We start from the raw sequence: 20,721 nt of genomic DNA, 5'->3' as shown, positions 1-20,721 counted from the left end.
TTTGTTTCTTATTAAAGCTACAAAAGTCCTTCAGTCAAGAGCAGTGTGTGATTTTGAATTTGTCTTTTGTTGTTTGATTAATATTAAGCACACAGTCGCAGCAGGAAAATAGCCCGCTGTCACTTTAAGAGCCACACGGATCAAATTTACCGTTACACGCGTATTTTCATTCTCAACTCTTTACGTTCATTTATTACATGACCGATGAAGGTATACATGAATAAACACTAAGCGCTGCATTTTGACACATTTTTGCGTGTATTTGACTGTTTAGGCGCGCACCTTGAGCTAAAAGATGACTTTACATGTCCGTGTTCTGTTCCATCTCCGAGTGCATATATCTTCCTGAGGAGCAGCGCAAGTTCTCTTTCATGCTTTTAAAAACATGAATAAATATACTTCTATAAATCAAGCACACTCCATTTTGCAAAAGTCACGTTACATGGTTGTACTGATTTGCCTGTGAAATTGGGCTTTTATGAAGGAACGAAAGCGCAGCGCGGGAAAAGTGGGCGGAATGGGTCGCAATAATCGTTTTATCTCGATTATTGTATTTTCATAATCGTTGGAGGCCAAAATCGAAACCGTTTTTCGATTAATTGCACAGCCCTAACCCAAGCCCTAACTTACACCATGATTCCATCACTTTAAACATCTGGAAACAAAGAACCCCTTCAAGATGGCTGATTCTCTCCATGGACGGTCATATCAAGCAGATAAGAGTGTATTTCTGAACTCCGGCATTTGATTTCATTAATGCACACCTGGCAGTAGAGCAAAGAAAGTGGCTAACTTAACTAGGCTCTTCTGCACCCATCCGTCGATCAGTCGTCCAGATGCGGTTTAGTTTGCGCATGATGCCAGATAGAGGATGAAAGTGTTTTGACAGAGACTGCTTTGTGTACCGCGCCGCTCCTCTGAGCTCCATGCCAAAGTGTTTTACGACGTTTAAATAAAGAAGCAGGTTTGTAGCTCTTGCACACAGTGTTGCTGACCGTCAACAGACATCCCCTTCTGGGAAGACATCTGTAACCCTTTAGCAGGGAGAATGGGAGGTTTCCATGCACACGGCCCTCATATCTCTGGCAGTTTACTGATAGTGACCTAAAGCAGTGGTTCCCAACCCTGGTCCTGGAGGCACACCAACACTGCACATTTGGCATGCCTCCTTTCTTTCACACACCAGTTTCAGGTCTTGGAGTCTCTACTAATGAGCTGATGATCTGACTCTTTCACACCAGTTTTCAGGTCTTGGAGTCTCTACTAATGGGCTGATGACCGGAATCAGGTGTGTTTGATTAAGGAGACATGCAAAACATGCAGTGTTGGGGTGCCTCCAGGACCAGGGTTGGGAACCACTGACCTAAAGTACTGCCCAAAAAATTGTTTGCCGATGCTTCATTGTCAGAGAAACGCTCTGAGAACAGCATCTTATCATTGTGGCAGATAGTTTGCATGGGAAAACTGCAGTGTTCTTCTACTTTAAAACCCATTTTAGTTTAGTTTGCTCGTTACTTTCTTCAAATAGAGTGGAATAATTCAAGTTTTGATTTGAATTGCTATTTGTAGCCGTGCTTATTTTGGTGGTTCGTGTAGCTCTTCACTGTAATTCTTGTGGTGTGGATATGATGTCTGAGTTTTCCGTGCGCTCGGTTTCTCTCTGCGAGGTATTTTCCATGTGCTTTCCCTGCTCTCTGCACCCCTCTCCAATAAGCAGTTGAAAGCGATGGCTCGGTCTACAGGATACAGAGCTGCTCATTTCCTTCTGTTCATGAGAATAATGGCAGGAGGGACGCTCTGGGCAAAGTAAAAACAATAAACACGCATTTCACACTTCAAAGAGCGGTTCAAAAGAAAAACAATGAAAATAAGAATTACGTACCTTCAGAAAAGTTAGTTTACAGTTTTGACACCTGCTGTCTGACAGTGTCTTTCCATAGAAAATCCCCTCAGATGTAGGTCTGTGCTTTTCCCTGTCCAGTATCTACTCAAAACGTATATTTAAAAAACTAAATTAAATGATATTATATATTATTATTGTTACGCGTTGGTTGCAATAAGAAATCGCACAACAACGGAATATACTCTGGAACAGGCTTTAATGATAAATACTCGTAGACCAGAGAAACACAACCAAACTCCAAACACAACCAAACTTATTTTACTAAGTGTAAAAGAAGACGGACCGAAACTAATGGAGAGCTCAGGGTTTAAATGCATGGATGAAACAATGGGACTAATGAGATAATTAGTTAACACCTGGTGAACAGAATGACTAATGAAAATAATCAGAAACTAGGTCAAATGATAAAGCAGACAGACAGACAAAGCATACATGTTACAATTATCATATTATATATATTTTTTCTTGAAATATTTCACACAAAAACAACAATTCTGTCATTATTTAATCACCCTTATGTAATTCCAAACTCATATTTTTCTGGGGGGAACATGAAAGCAGATGTTTAACAGAATGTTCATGCTGCTCTTTTCTAGACCCTTTTGAAAATAAATTTTAAAAAAGAGCACTTATTACAAACATTAAATACTTAAAAATAATATTGAAACCGTAAGTGCATGTTAATTGCAATTAAATGAATGTATCATTGTTCACTTTTGCAAGAAGTTGCAATTTAGTAAATTTAAAATATATTCAATTTTAATGTAATATTATACATACACTACAGTTAAAATTACAAAGCATTTTACATGTGCTTTAGTATGTTAGTCACATCATCAAAATAAGTGCACAACAAAAGATGATTAAAACCTAATGATTTTACATGTACTTTAAAATATAGCTTTTAATTTGACAATATTACTATGTAAAACAAATAAATAAATAAAAATCAATCAATCAGTTAATCAATCAGAAAAGTAGCCCATATGTGTCAAACATGGCATATCAGGTTTGATGTTAATGATGCCAACCAAACACAAAAAAGCAACACACTAGTTTGAATATGCAGAAATGTGGATGTGATTTTACAGCTGCGGCCTCAATTATCTAACAAAGCTTTGTGACTTTAGGGTTGTTGCTAAGGTTGGTGGTCAAAAGAGTCCATGATATTCTGTTCTCTGGATATCAATAAGTTTAAAGAAATTTTCACCTGTTTTATTGCCCACCAGGCAAACTTATGCTCACTGTCATTACAACCAAGGTTACTTGTGTTTTGGTGTTCAGCAGCTTTTACTCTGTCATTTATAGCCACACAAATCACTGTTATATTTCTCAGAAAGCATCTGCATGAGCTGATTGCGTTGGAAAATGGGCTCTGTGTGTTAGAGTCACGCCCACTGTGTTGTGGAGGCGTATCCACGAGTGGGTGGAGCTTATACAGGCACTGCCCCCTTCTAGACTTGTTGACAGACTGTGTGACAGACTCCTCCCTCTCACTGGGTCTTTGTCTCTCTCAGTTATGTGGATGTATTGTTTTCGGCGCTCCTCTAGCAGGGGCGTCTCATTCAGCAGCGAGGGGGGAATGCGTGTGGTCGCATTTGTTTTGGACTGGATCAGGGGCGGCATCAGCATGGGCCCGCCCCTGATTCACAGCAGCGTCGCCCCGTCCCGTGTGATGCATGGCTGGATTCAGAGGGGGCTTCGCTTAAGCGTGATGCTTATTGTCTGTCTCTGCTGAAGGGTCTGGCATGCGTCTGATCTTTGAAACGCAGTAGACACCCATGCATTCCACTCACCACGTCACCGGCACGAAGGTGGGTGACAAGAGGAGGAGAGAAAAGGGTCAAATTTGCTCCAAGTGGCTCCTCCAAAGAATACACATTCCAGGAGAGCAATGCCTTTATGCCGCTGCCGAGGAATCTGTATCGTTCTGAAGAGCAGAGAGAGAGTTCCCAGGGGTTATTTTCTTTGAGTTTAATCGAATTTGACAGACCATTTAACATGCAGCCGTCAAAGTTTCTAATCTGGTCTTGAGTCAGGTGCCGTCAGGGTCCAAAGTTAAAGCTGTTTGGCACACCTGCCGATGGAGAGTGAATTGAGACAATTTACTAACTTTAAATATGATGACATAACCAGCTTTGAAATAATTAAAACTATATATATATATATTATCCTTTTGACAATGGAATATTTAGCTTTTTTTTTCTGTGCACATTTGTGACAAGGTGCCTTCAGAAACCCTTAGTTGTATTGAATGTGCATTTGTAGTGATCAAATTTGACAGACCATTTAACATGCAGCCGTCAAAGTTTCTAATCTGGTCTTGAGTCAGGTGCCGTCAGGGTCCAAAGTTAAAGCTGTTTGGCACACCTGCCGATGGAGAGTGAATTGAGACAATTTACTAACTTTAAATATGATGACATAACCAGCTTTGAAATAATTAAAACTATATATATATATATTATCCTTATGACAATGGAATATTTAGCTTTTTTTTTCTGTGCACATTTGTGACAAGGTGCCTTCAGAAACCCTTAGTTGTATTAAATGTGCATTTGTAGTGTACTTTAAATCTTAAAAGTATATTTTAAAAAACTGAACTTGCAAATAAAATAATATTGATAAAATAAAAGGCCACTTAAGTGACTTAAAGAGAGACACTTTCATGACTGTTAACACACTTAAGTACACTTTCGGTGTGAAAGGGCCCTTACAGTTGCCAAAAATATAACTTTTAGGTTTTTTGTTATTAAAAAAAACAAATAAATAAGCCCAGCCCAGGTGACAAAAAGTAACACAAAAGTAATGTAATGCATTACTTACCATGAAAAGTAACTAAGTGCAATTAGTTACTTTTTTTGTGGAGTAACGCAATAATGTAATGCATTACTTTTAAAAGCAACTTTCCCCAAAACTGGATTAAAAGTTTTACTTTAAAGTACATTTTAAATCATTATGTTTTAATAATATTTCATCATGCTTTAAAGAAGCACACTTATTTTGTTATGTAAAAATGCTTGATTATAATTTTAACTAGTGATACTCAATATTACATTTAAAGTAAATATATTGTGATTATACTAAATTGCAATTTAAATGTGTAATTACACATATGTTTAAATGCATGGCATACAAGTCGCAATTGTAATGACATTAAATTAGATTTTAGTTCAGCATAAATGCTTGTCAGTACTTAAACCATGTTTCAAAGACAATATGGAAATATATATAATATAAAGATGTACTAAATTGCTACTTATGTCGAAAAAAAGTACTCTTTAAGTTCAGTTATTTTAATATAATTGTAAATTATTATAAATTCTCATATATTTGCAAATAACAGGCAATTAAGTTTCTAAAAACACTACATTCAGTTCACAATTAAGTATAGACCTTTAAAGTATATTATTTCCATAACAACTACTCTTTTTAAAAGTATATGCTAAAGTGTACTTAATTTTGCTAGTAATATTTTCGTATTGGTCATTTAATATTTCACATGTGTGCTGCCACAAGATGTGTCCAGAAGAAACACAACTCTTGTCATTGTAGCCACAACAGATGTTTTCATTAGTAGCTGCTTTGAATGTCTTTGATTTGAATCACACACATCAGCAAGGGTTGGACTATCATTCTTACATTACACATGATTGTAGTGTGAAAAAGGGCTTACTAATCTTTTCCATGTAAAGTTATTTCCAATTTTACAACTTGATGTAATGGCATAAGCCCTAATTGAACGTGTAGTGGTTTAGTTTTAGCTCTGTGCTGCTGTGCCACACTTCACACGAGCTCCAGCAGCGATTAGCAGATCATGTCGTTGTTCTGTAGATGTAATCTGCCTCTTACTCATTGTGAGCGTGGTTAGGCAGGTGTTGAGAGTAGAACAGGTAACGCTGCATAGCTGTGCAGTGGAGGTTTCTGAGAGCCGTGGGTCAGCCGATGCCTGAACAGATTACCTCTACAGGCACAGAGACACCTGAGCCAAACCCAACCAAGATCCTCCCCATGATCCCAGGCCTCAGTAACCCAATGCAGCGGCGCTTAGTGTCGGTCTGTCACTAGTGTCGGTGTCTGTCTGCAGTGGTTTAGTCTCTTATTGCAGTTTTGGCTAATGTCTCTGACAGCCTCATCACTCATTACTGCTCATTTGTGACCCTGGAGCACAAAACCAGTCATAAGGGTCAATTTTTCGAAATTGAGATTTATACATCATCTGAAAGCTGAATAAATAAGCTTTCCATTGATGTATGGTTTGTTAGGATAGCACAATATTTGGCCGAGATACAACTATTTGAAAATCTGGAATCTGAGGGTGCAAAAAAATCTAAATATTGAGAAAATCATCTTTAAAGTTGTCCAAATGAAGTTCTTAGCAATGCATATTACTAATCAAAAATTAAGTTTTGATATATTTACAGTAGGAAATTTACAAAATATCTTCATGAAACATGATCTTTACTTAACATCCTAATGATTTTTGGCATAAAAGATAAATCTATAATTTTGACCCATACAATGTATTGTTGGCTATTGCTACAAATATACCCCAGCGACTTATGACTGCTTTTGTGCTCCAGGGTCACATATAATTGTAATTAACTCCTTAACAGATCAGCATTTTCTGCAGGATTTTGATTTTGGCCCCTATTTCATTTTTTTTTTTTTTCAATTATTTAATTATTCTTTTTTTTTTTACATGTTTTATGCATTTCATACAAACAGATAGATCGATTTTACTGAAAAATTTGCATTTTTATCATTGCCTCCAAGAGTTAGCAGTTCAGAATGATTTGTGAGTCTGTTTCAATTCAATTTTGGTTTTGCATGCAGTCAGCTATGCTATAACACTGTATTGACTATTTATTTTAAATATATTATTTTACCCCACACAATCTCTCAACACATTTGGAGGTTTTTATACAGTTTTATGTAAATACTACCATTCAAGTTTATGATCTAAGATTTTGTAAGATTTAGAGTTTTCTATTAAGAAATTAATACTTTTATTCATCAAGGAGGATGCATTGAGATTAAAAGACATTTATAATGTTGCAAAACATTTCTATTTCATATTCTATACACACTATACATGCTGAACATTGATAATAATCAGAAATGTTTCTTGAGCAGCAAATCAGCATATTATACTGATTTCTGAAGATCATGTGACACTGAAGACTGGAGTAATGATGCTGAAAATACAGCTCTGATCACTGGAACAAATTACAGTTTAACAGATATTCACTATTATAGCTATTTACACTATATAGCTATTTTAAATCGCAATAATATTTACAATATTACCGTTTTTACTGTATTTTTTTATAAATAAATGCAGCATTGGTGAGCAAAAGAGACTTCTTTAAAAAACAAAACAAAAAAAACATTAAAATATCTTACTGATCAATAACATATTTTGTAAGATTTTAGTTTTTTTTTTCTTTTAATTTTGATTAGGGAGTTAAAATGAGTTGCTAAAAGTGTTTCACATTAAATAAGATTATGTTTTTTGAGAATGAGAGTAACAAGAGAAACTTTGTCAAATGCCTAATGCAATTTTTTCATCAAAATGATTTGTTTAATAATCATGCATATGAACTGTTTTTTTAAAGAAGAACAGAAAATAACAGAAATGGAAAAAGATGATTGTGGAGCCGAGTGCATTAATTGAGCGAGAGAGCAGCGAATGGAAAGGAAGGTGGTGGGGTGTGTGTGTGTGAGAGCCAGAGTTCATTCCCATGTCTCCTGTAGGATTATTCACAATGAGCGCTTTGTCCCGCAGACATGAGGCTAATATGTGTCCAGTCTTTATATTTGTACTCGGAGACAAGAGAAAGACGCTTGTGTGCCGTCACGAGCTGACGGGGGTTTGTGTCAAGCGCTCTTCTGTGTTTTTCTGGTTCTCGTTGAATGTGGCACAGTCGGCTGACGGCGTCTCGCGCCAGCTTTACTGTCGGCTGGCATATGGACACACTTCTCAGATGCTGTTGAGTCCCGCTCAGGGTTTCCAGAGAATCAAAGCATTTGAGGTGGGGGATGAAATGCGTATTTTTATGCAGCAAAGAGCTGTCAAAGAGCCCAGCGTGGCTGCTGACTTCACATTCAGTGCTCGAGCTGTCTTGGGCCTGCGGCCCCGGCCTCGTCCAGCTCTGGGTCATTAACACACGCCAGACATTGTGCTCTTTATCTTGGAGGGAGAAGCACGCATGGGGCAGACTGCTTTCCAGCTGAACTCAAAGTCCTGGCAGCCTCATGGAAAGGGCTGTTATTGTGCTTTCGGCCCGCTGCTGCTGCTGCTGCTGCTGCTGCTGATGTGTTGAGCACGCTAACTGAGCAACGCCTCACACTTTAACTCACTCCATTTAACCTTTCCAGCTGCTGGGAATATTTTGATAGGTGGCGCTTCGCACACATTCGCCAGCATTCCTACATGCTCAGTGCTATTGTATCTTCATTGATATACTGCTATAGTTTTGTTAATATTTAGAATTATATTTCATTTTTATATTTTCTGTTTTCACTTTAGTTCGAGTTTTAGCAATTTTGTGTTTTTGTCATATTTAGGCTATTATTAGTTGTGTTTGTATAGTTTATCTTAATTTGTATTTATTATTTTCTATTTATTTTGTTTTAGCTATTTTAGTACTTCTAATTGAACTAGAATAAAGTAAGACATGTTGTCGTAGCAGCTACTTTATATTTAAATGTAACTATTTATTTTATTTCAAGTAATGCATTTTTTTATGGAATTAGCTTTGGTTTTAGTTAATGATAATAACCCTGAATCCGCTGTATGGATCCAGTACGAACAAAATTTCCCAAATAATTCTGACATGCTAATGCTTTTTGTTTATTTGGTTCATTCTACAATTGCAACCGAATTGGCAAAAATAAAATCATCATTCTTGTTTCTCACTTTATAAGCTGAATTCCAAATCCTAGTTTCTAGATCCATAGTTCCGGTTACATTCAGAACTGCGTGCAGCCTTCATGGACAAGGCAATCCCATAATGCATTGCAAACTAAAATGGTGAAGATGGTTCAATTGGGGTTAGAATGATTTGGCCACTCTTAATAAATGTAGGACTTTAGTCAGTTTAGTCAATTTAATTTACTCTTTTGTTAGTGGCGTTACACATTCAACAAGTTACACCACTTACTAATTTCACGATAAAGGTTATTATCAAGAGAAAAAAAACAAAAATATTAACATTGATTTTCATATGACTTAATTATCAATATATTTAAATAAGTGTCTGCCTGTCTTTGGGGTTTTCCATATAAGTATTTTTATTTTGTAGTACCACTGAAATTAAAATGAATGTTTTTTTTAATTAAAAATATGTTATATTTTATTAATTATTTCTAAATATTTGTAATAATTTCTTATTAAGAATTAATTGTATTATTTTCAAATTAATCAATTATTATTTATTTATTTTATAAATACGTTCTTTAACCTAATAACTGGCACAAATTACAGTTCAAAAAGTGTTTTAAAACATATGGTGTTTTTTTTTAATTGGAATTGTGTGTATTTCCATTCATCTGAAATTGAATCACATCTTCTGCCACTGGCACTGTACTATATCTATCTATCTATCTATCTATCTATATATATATATATATATATATATATCGCTGTACTGTATCTAGAGCACAGTTATACAGTGACAAAACTGAACAAGTAATATTTCACCATATCATCATTAGCGATGTGTAACTACATGTGTTGGTACACGAGTCCAGTGATGAGACTGAGATGAGCGCTCAAACACATCAGAGAGTGACTGAAGTGAATGAAGTTAACTATTAACAGAGTGAGCGCTGCAGGTCTGGGGGTTGATATGTTAATGTGTGATAAGGGAACGGGTGACGGGTGACGGGTGACGGGTTGTTGTCACGGTGACGCTGGGCCAGAATTGAACACAGCATTCCAGCAACCCACACACACTCGAGGGAACTCATCAATGCAATGATCTGTAAAGGGGTTTGGGAAAGCTGCTGGAGTTTCTACAAACATTCACTGTGCTTAAAGGTGAATCTCTGAAAGAACATTTTTCTGGCTCATATTTCACTCCAAAGAAAAAAGACTCAAGCTTATTTGAGGAACATTAAGATCAGAGTGCCAATGTGAATGACAATTTAGTGAGAGTGAGACTATATATAAGTCGGGGTCAGTATTTTAATTTCCTTTTTTTAAAGAAAATTCTAATTTTCACATTTCAGAATTTCATTTTAAATTGTCAAAATTTTAAATTTAAATTAATATATATATTTATTCAGCAAGGACACATTGCAGTGATTAGAAGTGACAGTAAAGACATTTATAATGTTAATTTTTATTTCAAATAAATGCTGTTCTTTTAAACTTTCTGTTCATCAAAGAATCCTGAAAATCAATCAATCAATCAATCATGGTTTCCACAATAACACGAAACAGCACACTTGTTTTGAACATTGATAATAATCAGAATTCAGGATAATAATCAGAAATGTTTCTCGAGCAGCAAATCAGCATATTAGAATGATTTCTGAAGATCATGTGACACTGAAGAAGTAATTAGGGATGGGCATTTTTCAAAAATATTGTATTCGAATATCTGGGCTCATAAAAAAGGAATATTCAAATATGTATTAATTTAAATTATGTTTAATGAGAGATTTTTTTTTTTTTTTAATAATCAAGTTTTTGTCACCATTTCTGAACAAGCTTATGATTAGGCATTATTCACAACAATGTTCTACAACAACGTTACGTTATATCTCAAGGTTTTATTTTAGTTAGAAAAAAAAAAAAAATCCCTAGGAGTAATGATGCTGAAAATTCAGCTTTGATCATAGCAATCAATTACATTTGACTATATTTTAGAAAACAGTTGTTTTGAATTGTGAATGTGAATGAAGACGGACCCTCACATTCTCACAGACGCTCAGAGCCGAGCTGCACGAGCACTTTGATGGCTGATGATGTTCATGAGAAGTTCAGTAGCTCTCCGCTTTAAGAGATCGGATCAGTACATTCAACATTTGCTTCTTGTTAGTCTGCAGTCGGGCAGAGACGTTCTGGAGTTATTTAACATACTGGGCCGCCGACCTGAACTGCCACATTATAAAGTCCTAAGGGGATCATCCTAAATCATGCAGTGTCTCAACACCAGCACCAACAGAAGAGTTTGGATCTGGAGATCTAGACAAACATTTCTGTCAAACAAACAAAATACTGAATGTACCAGTTATTTAACTCCTTTAAACAGGCATTTAACTCTACTAGTGTAGCAGAACAATGATACAGACCTCTTAATTGTGCTAAGGGTCAAGCACCTCCCAGACTTCCCATAAGGCTTTGCTTTGTCTCTGACGGGAAAGACAGTGGTCATGAGTCACTGGCTTACTGTCATGATCTCTGTATTCAGACCCGCAGAGAGTCGTAGTTCCTCCAGCCCACAGTATGACAGTATGACCGCCTGCCTGTCCACTCCATACAAGAGATCTGAGGCTTTCCTGAGTTTATTACCTATTTGTTCTGTAAATAGTAGGACTTGGCTGTATAGTAAATATTTGGGAGATGTAAAAAGGTTGTATGTGTACTATTATAATAAAGTGTTACATACACACTACAGTTCATAAGTTGTTCGTTTTTTTTTAATGTTTTTGAAGTCTCTTATACTCACAAAAAACTGCATTCAGACAGTAAAAACAGTAATATTATGAAATGATATTTTTACAATTAAAACATGAGTTTTATATTTTAATATATAGTAAATTATAATTTATTCCAGTTATGCGCAGCTGTATTTTCAGCATCATTACTCCAGTCTTCAGTGTCACATGATCTTCAGAAATCATTCTAATATGCTGATTTGCTGCTCAAGAAACATTTCTGATTATTATCAATGTTGAAAACAGTTGTGCTGCACAATATTTTTGTGGAAACTATGAAACCTTTTTTTTTTCCACGACACTGATGAATAAAAATGTCAAAATTAAAAATAAAAATAAAAAAAACTTTTGTTACTTTGTTGCTTTATAAATGTTTTTACTAAATTTTTTATCAATTTAATGCATCCTTGTTGAATAAAAAAATTATATATATATATATATATATATATGTATAAACAAACAAAAACATACTGACCCTAGACTTTTGAATGATGTATATATACTATTGTTTTATGAACGTACTCGATCATTTGGCTCTGTTTCTGGAGCATTAGGCTAGTAAACACCCGTGAGACTGAACAGAGCCAGTAAATCCCTGCCAGGTCTAAAGTTAGCCCACCCAATAACAGCTGCAGGGCCGTTCACTCCCACACTCAGGGGCCAGTTGTCCGAACCAGTAACACGACAAGCCGCCCAAAGTCCTTCACAACAGCTGAGGAAGATCTGATGCGGGACTGCTTCAGTTTTCCACTTGCTGACTAAGTATTTTTGGAGTCTGTTTCCACACCAACACAGCAGCTATTTATTGTGGACTGTCCCTTGCCTTTCGATCAAGTGGCTCATGTTGTGATGTTCGAATCCTATTTTTGAGAATCAAATAAATACTAAATCTAGTGATGCTACGAACAAAGCTATTTCACTTAATGGAATTGCAAAAACAGGTTTCTTGAGCGTCCCGCCATCCGCTGTCAGATGCAAATCTTGATTCTGCTTGGTCAATCGTCAGGCCAATTGGGAATCTTTTGTCTAAGTAAAATCTTTAAAGGGGTCCTATTATGCTTTTTCACTTTTTAAATTTTAGTCAGTGTGTAGTGTGTATGTTTGGGCATTAAAAAGATCTAGAAAGTTAGAAATCTCAAAAAATGCGCTTTTCGAACCACCAAGCATGAGAGCATGTTCTAGTATACCCCCAAAACATAATCAATACTTTGTAAAAGAGCATAATAAGACCCCTTTAAGATGATATACAGGTAAAATGTCCATGTAGCATGTAATAAGTGTGTAATAAACGTGTAATAGCTAACTACTGCTCAGATTGCAAAAAAGATCATATCATCTCATAGTTATGCATTTTAAAAGATATTGCCCCTCTTAAATAGCTTTTCTGTCATTTACAGTATATAATAATCATTAAGTTTCTCTTAGTAGCTTGTAGTGTAGCAACTACTTTTACAAGCATTATAGCTAAAATTGAAGCTGTTTCATAATTGATGAAGTTTGCAACACTGACACTGTTATTAAACTGAATTAAAACAACATACGGACTACACTGAATTAAATTATGACACTGTCTTCTGCAGAAGTGCTTTGCAACTGAAATTGAATGTTTCATATTTATTTTGAATGTCAATTTATTAATTGATGAATTTTACAACATAAACACTGTTTCCTTTTTATTAATGTGAAGCTTCTTTGAAACAATCTGTATTCAAACTATCTATAAATCGCTATGCAAATAAATGTGCCAAGTAGCTTTACTGTAGTTGAACTACTTGTAGCTAGTAGCAGGTTGTCGTCACACTGTCCTCACTGCTGACCAGGCCTGCAAACACAAGCCACGACTTGCCCCGTTTCCACAGAAGAGGTCAGAGCTCAGCGGCAGTGATCTGGATGACTATAATTAGTAGCGCATTCCATTTCCTACGCGCCCCTCCCCCACATTTTCACATTCAATTGAATACTTCTGATTCCACAATATCCAGCTGGTGTCCTTCAACAGTCCCCACCGTCTAAATCTGACCTCTGGCGATCCGTCTTTCGGACAGGCCCTCCATCACAGATTTCTTTTCTCTTCTGAGGAGGAGTCGCCTTTGTGCTGGATGTGCAGGAATTCCCCGGTAACCCGAGCTCAGAGTAATTGGGAAAGTGGATCCTTTTCTTTTGTTCCTGTTTTCAATTAGCACAGCTGGGTGGAGTGAGTCTTAGAGCCATGCTTGGGCTGCTGTCACCCTGCGGACGGGGCGGGTTTGAGTGAGAGGATGTCACTGACTCAGCCCAAACATGACCACAGTTACTGTCCACCCTGTTTTTTCATGAGTATTTGAATGAAATGAACTTTGCGATACTTTTCAGAATTTTGTAGGAAAGAAAATCTCCACCCACTAAGCTTTTTGAATCCGGGTTGCATAAAAAGTTAAACAATGCATCAAACTATTATTATTTTTATTTATTTATTTATGAATTTCATTATAACTGTAAAGAAAGGTCTTATTAAACTCAAAATCAAAAGAAAAAAAAAATCATAAATAAAAAATAAATAAATAAATAAATAAACCCACTCAGTGTCTTACTGCAATCTGGAATAAAATAAAATAAATAAATAAAATAAATCACTAATGTAATGTGGGAAAACATTAATGGAGGCTGAAGTAAACTGTCTGCACTTTTGGAAACTTAATGGCTAAATAAAAAGTACATTAACATCATTATGATATTCATGATATATTTTTTTATCAGCAGTAAAATAAATGAATTACTATATTATATTAACATATATTAATTACTGATCACATTATTTATATATATATATATATATTAATGCAATGTTAAATATTGCATTATTAAATCAATAATATATAGGGTGGGCTCAGTAAGATTGTTTTAAAATTAATTAATACATTTATTCAGCAAGGATGCATTTTAAATTCACCAAAATCGACAGTATAAAGACATTTATAATGTTACTGTTATATTTCAAGTAAATGCTGTTCTTTTCTGTATTTTTTTATCCTGAAATAAAAATGCATCATGGTTTCCACAAAAATATTAAGCAGCACAACCATTTTCAACATTGATAATACAAATCAGCATATTAGAATGATTTCTGAAGGATCAAGTGACACTGAAGACTGGAGTAATGATGATGAAAATTCAGCTGCGCATCACTGGAATAAATTATATTATAAAATATATTCAAATAGAAAACTGTTCTTTTAAATTGTAATAATATTTCACAATATTTCTGTTATCACTGCAATTTTGATCAAATAAATGCAGGCTTGGTGATCATTAGAGACTATATATATATATATATATATAGCGCATTCATCTATGAGGTGGGTACAAATCTTATAGATGTCTAACACAGATTGTTTTCCTAATTAAGTGTGTGTTGCTTGTGTTCCATCGTGTGTGAGTGTGCGTGTGTGTGAGTGTGTGTGAGTGTGAGTGAGTGAGTGTGAGTGTCTGTGTCTGTGTGTGAGAGAGAGTGTGTGTGTGAGTGTGAGTGAGTGTGTGAGTGTGAGTGTGAGTGAGTGTGTGAGTGTGAGTGTGAGTGAGTGTGTGAGTGTGAGTGTGAGTGAGTGTGTGAGTGTGAGTGTGAGTGAGTGTGTGAGTGTGAGTGTGAGTGAGTGTGTGAGTGTGAGTGTGAGTGAGTGTGTGAGTGTGAGTGTGAGTGAGTGTGTGAGTGTGAGTGTGAGTGAGTGAGTGTGAGTGTCTGTGTCTGTGTGTGAGAGAGAGTGTGTGTGTGTGTGTGTGTGCGTGTGTGTGAGTGTGTGTGAGTGAGTGTGTGAGTGTGAGTGTCTGTGTCTGTGTGTGAGAGAGAGTGTGTGTGTGAGTGTGATGTGTGTGTGTGTGTGAGTGTGAGTGTGAGTGTGTGTGTGTGTGTGTGTGTGTGTGTGTGTTTGTGTGTGTGTGCCAGCTCTGTCTGGAGTGTGTTGAAATCTCTATGGCTACAGACAGACTCACATTCCTGGAGTTTTCTTGCTGGACGCTGAAAACGCTTGCGGGTGAAAGGTGCCTTCAGATGCGTCTGCTGTACCACTGCCTTATAATTAGAACATCAGACGAGATGGATCTGGGTAGCATTTGATACTTTTTCAAAGAGGAAATTGAGGCGGGACATTTCAAACAGCCCATCCCTGTTTTTATTTTTATTTTTTTATTATTATTTAATTAATAGGCTTTAGTTACATTGCAGCCATGATTTGCTACATTTAAGCCAGTTGAAGGTGGTATTGGGGGAGGGACATTCTCGTTTTAGCATCTGATTGGACAAAATCTGTTGTTTAACATGAGTCATCGATATTTTTGCTTCATTTTCGTGGAGAAGAAAGACTGTAAAGACTAGAATGTAGATAAATTCAAGCAAACACACATTGTGTTGAAGCCACAATGAAAGAAACTGTATGTAAAATTGAAGTTATTTACAGAATGTGCTCTGCAGGCAAGACACAGGCTCCATGTGGCTACCAGGTGCCCACCGGCTCTGAGCTGGAGCCCACTGGTCTAGACCCTCCATCTAAACCCCGTCACAGACATGTGCTCGCTGTACCTCTTAAACCTTGGCTAATATTTTAAAACCTCCTGCATTTCCTGGTGTAAATAAGCCCAGAAGTCTGTCGGATCTGCCCTCTTAAGATGTAGTCATGATTTTAAATGGCGAATGAGAGATTCACTCACTTCTACATTGTGAGTGTGTTTGTTGACTAGGGCTGAAACGATTAGTCGACATTATCGACAACGTCAACAATAAAAATTTGTTGACAAATATTTTTGTTGTCGAGTAGTCGTTTGATCTCATATGACCTAATGTAAGAGCCTGCAATAATGCGGTTTGACCAGTGTGGCGCTGTAGCGTAAGACTGTAATTCAGCCCTCCTGATGCAGTTCAAGAGAAGAGAAGAACACACAACGCTTTAGTTCAGAGTAAACGCAGCCGAACCTGAAGCTGCTGAGCGGCGTTTGGATGAATATGAAAATATATGCTGCGCGCTTTCCTCTCAATAACGAAATAAACACAACAAAAACTGTCAGTGGTGAGAAAGCAGCAGTTAAGAAGGCATCTGATTACAGCGATGTGGATGTTGCAGGAGCTCTGCAGTTCGGTACTCCAGTAAAGTCCAGTCACGTCACGTCACGTTTATTTATATAGTACTTTATGCAATAGAGAGCCTTAAATCAAGCGGCTTTACAGTATTAAACATGAAAAACCAGAGTCAGTGTCGCTTTCAGTTAGAATTACAACTTGATTTTCTGTTATAAAGCAGCTCTCCAGTGTGGAGCTTGCTAATGATAAAATATTTTTATTAGTGGGGAAAATTTTTTATTTCATTAAAGTGATAGTTTGGTTTGCAGAGATCAAAGCTTGATCTAGCTCAGAACTGTTTTGATTATCATAACCCTATAAGGTATTTTAAGAGAGATTATGTTGTGAATAAAATAGTTTATCCAAAAATAAAGAGTCTTATGACTTACCTTTATTTAGTTTCTTATCCATGTGATTTACAAAAGGAGATGTTTGGCAGAATGATGTGTCATTCAGTTACTTTTTCATATAGCTAATTAAATGGTGAATGAGAGTTTCTCTGTCATCTCATTTTGTGTGCCAAATATATTTATTTGTATAAATTGATTGTATAATAATTGTAATTACATAATATGATTTTCAAAAGCTGAAATGATGACCTTTATTTGTTATAATATGTATAACTCAATATTTTAACTAATTGCAAAAGCTGAACAATCAATCAAAGTCTACTGATTAATCAGTGAAATAATCGATGATTAGTCAAGTAATCGTTGTAATAATCGTTAGATTAATCGATTATCAAAATAATAGTTTGTTGCAGCCCTATTGTTGACATGAATTTGCCCCATGAGAAGTGCTGGAGTGTGTGTGTTATTTTCCACAGCTAGCACGCTAACAGGAAGAGCGCGAAGCTCAGCTCAGAGGTGTTGTGGTCATCTGGCTACTGTGAATGTGTGCCAGTGTTGTTTCAGCCTGTGTGTCACCACTAATGCACCACCAAGCCATTGTTTCTTTGAGATGTGTGTGTGTGTTTCCTCTGCAAGCAGCGTGTGGCTTTTACCCAAACATTGCCGTGTGAGACCCGAGCGTCAGCCTCCTACGCCTCCTAATCTCTGCTTTATTTTTCCAAACCAGTGCAGAAACTCATTGCTGAAAAACTATAATCCCCATATTTAAGCCCTAGACTGGGTACAGAAAAGTAAGAATTGGGGGCTCGTCCGGGTTGTTAATATTGATAAGGCAATGAGTTTTTATTTGAATATATTAGTGTAATTGATTTGATTATATTAATTATCTATTTAAATATTGTAGTTTCACAATAAATAAATAAAGAACCATTAGAGGATAACAAGATTTTTGAGTTCATCTTTAGAAATGTAAGAGTCTGAGTTACTATGTAGACCTGGGGTTCTCGACTTTAGCCCTTGAATTCCACTTTTCTGCAGAGCTTAGCTTCAATCTTGATCAAACTTACTTGACTGTAACTCTAGTAATTCTGAAGAATTTAATTACCTTGAGCAGGTATGTTTGATTAGGGTTGAATCTAAACTCAGGAAAAGTGGATCCTGATGAAGACGTAAATTCAGGATTCTCAAACATGTTTCTTTCCAAACAACTTGTTTAGAAATTCTCATGATTACGAACTTTAACCATGAGCTCATTAACATGACCACCCACTTTTACACATCACAAGTAACCTGAGATTTTCATGGTAAAAAGCTTTTATCAGTTGTCGTTTATTAAGGACTTACTGAAAGGGTCAGAGGAAGGCTGGAAAAATGGTCAAAATAAAAGTACAACTGTTTTTGTTGAATAGAACCCTGTCTAACATTATAAGGGGGGAAAAATAATGTTGTAAAAGTGATAAATATGACCCTTTAAGCAGACAAAAATGCTATGCCTATGCCACTAGTCCTGAAAATTCTACAAAACATGTAAAACGAGAGAAAGCAAAATTATGCCATTGGCTAATTGTAGGTAAATTGTTGTTTGCTTTAACAGCCGATCCACTGCACGGACTGGGAAGATAGGCCTCAAAATTAAGGGGCCCAACCCACAGTTTAGGACAGCTGCCCCACCCAGAACCCCAAGACCCCTGAGGGCCCGTTCCTTCTCTCTCCTGTCAGACCTTCGGAAATCTAAACCGCTCAGACTGCTAGCATCCTAACTCTGTTAATTAACCCCACTGTTGATGTATTTCACACAGCTGGAGTCTCTTAAAAACACTCCGATGGACAGGTTTACAGCGTAACCAAAAAAAACAAAAAAACAACTGCATTTACATGTTATGTTGAAGTGCTATACTTTAAGATCTTATGGAGAAATACAGAATTCTTGGAAATATAACCGGTAAAAAATTAGAAACAATTTATTAAAGAGACCGAATAGTTTCTCAAAACAAGCAGCGGGAGGTCTGCTCTCAGGGCAGCACGTGGAGACATGTGACCTGTTTTGACCTGTTTTGACCAGTGACCTGTTCTGTCACTGTGCAGGCCTGAGATCAGCAGGAAGTAGATAATCTTCCCAGCGGAGCGTGAATAGTTTGAGTGAGTCACTCTCTGATTGAGGCTTTTGTGTATTTTGTGACTCATTTGGTCACTAACAGCCATATGATTTTCTGTTCGGACCAGTTTGTGTACAAACAAGCAGGCCAAGTTTAGCAGCATATATTTTAGTTTAAAACTTAAATCCCCCCGTTAAGAATATAATCAACCAAGTTGATATGTTTATGGGCCTGGATCTTCTTTAAACTCAGATTTTGATAGTGATTGCTTGGTTAGAATTAAGGTATAATTTTGATTATTGACTGTACACAATTTGTGTACTATTTTAAGCAATTAAGCTCATCAAAAATTATTCAAGTCGGTCATGCAAATTCGCCGCTTTAACCAATAGAAAACTGCTTGGTTTGAAAGTGACTCATGTAAGTGGTGCTTTATGCATCACTACACAATTGACAATGGAACATTGAACTTTTTTGGGAACTAAATTTCGCCAAATTTCCACTAATATGACTGCACCTTATGAATGATAAAATAAATCAAGCAGTTAAAAAAAAAAAAAGAAAATAAAAGCTTTCTTTGGAGACTGCAGTGGTGGTGATATGACTTTATGGTTTGCAGCATTTTTTTTAACAAATTCAGCGCAGAAAAAATGCTACTCCAATTTCCCCTATTTAAAGGTTGTGTTCTTTTAATTGAGCTAAGGTGTCACACTGTGATGTTTCAATCTTCTGTTGGCCTTGCATATTCATATCATATGAATTTGCAGGTCTTAGTTCACCCAACTTTCATACAAAGTCGAATGTGAAACTTTGTCGATTGTGTATAAGTCAATGGAACATTAGTGGGACCACTCCTTTAGCTTTGCAGGTGATCAACTGTGAAGAAGTAAGTGTACTGGCAACCAAATTTTGGAGATAAACCAGTGTAGTCCTGCAGATCTACTTTCCTGCAGAGTTCAGTTACAACTCTAGTAAAACATACCTGAACCTGCTCATCAAGGTTGAAAATGTCAGACAAGGCTGAGACTAATCTCAACCGGAAGTCATATCTCCAGGAGCAGGTTTGAGCACCATTGAACTAGACCGTAAAGCCCACCTGATAATGAAAGCAACGCTAAACTGGTTTTCTGACTGAGGGACACTGAGAATGTCATTTAGCAACCGCCATTCTGACGCTTGTGGCCTTGCATGAAAAAATGCAGAGAAGCCAGAATGTCACGTAGCTGCAGTTTTGAAGGGTTCACTCAGGGTGGAGGAGTGGCGAGGAAGAGCGTGAACTGGTGACACCACTGCCTGAAAACACCAGTACATCTGTTACATGATTCATGTACTGCAGCAGTTGTTCATTCTGGACTTTTATAGCTCTGTGGTTAGAACTGCAGGTCAAACGGGTTGCGTTGAGTCCAGCAATGGCTTGAGTTGAATGATTTAAGGCAGAATCTTCCATCGAAAATTTTTTTCTTTTTTTCGTTGCAAAACTTTTGAGATTGCATTTGCTCACAAAACCTTTGAGTTCACCGAAGGAACTCTGCGTTTACTTGGAAAAGAACTCAAAATGTTTGTAGGGAAATGTATGGAAAAGTGAATGAGGATATAAAAGGCAATTTCAGATACAGTCAC

General features: G+C 36.6%; 1 protein-coding gene across 1 annotated transcript in view; it reads left to right on the top strand.

Annotated features, from left to right (window-relative positions):
- Nucleotides 1-20,721, top strand: part of LOC107753487 (WW domain-containing transcription regulator protein 1-like) — a 51,647-nt gene that overhangs the window by 10,145 nt on the left and 20,781 nt on the right.

Source organism: Sinocyclocheilus rhinocerous, unplaced genomic scaffold (assembly GCF_001515625.1).
Source record: "Sinocyclocheilus rhinocerous isolate Xijiao unplaced genomic scaffold, SAMN03320098_v1.1 scaffold1523, whole genome shotgun sequence".
Classification (NCBI taxonomy): Eukaryota; Metazoa; Chordata; class Actinopteri; order Cypriniformes; family Cyprinidae; genus Sinocyclocheilus; species Sinocyclocheilus rhinocerous.
Note: the sequence above shows the minus strand (reverse complement) of the source record. Positions and strands in the feature narration are given on the sequence as shown.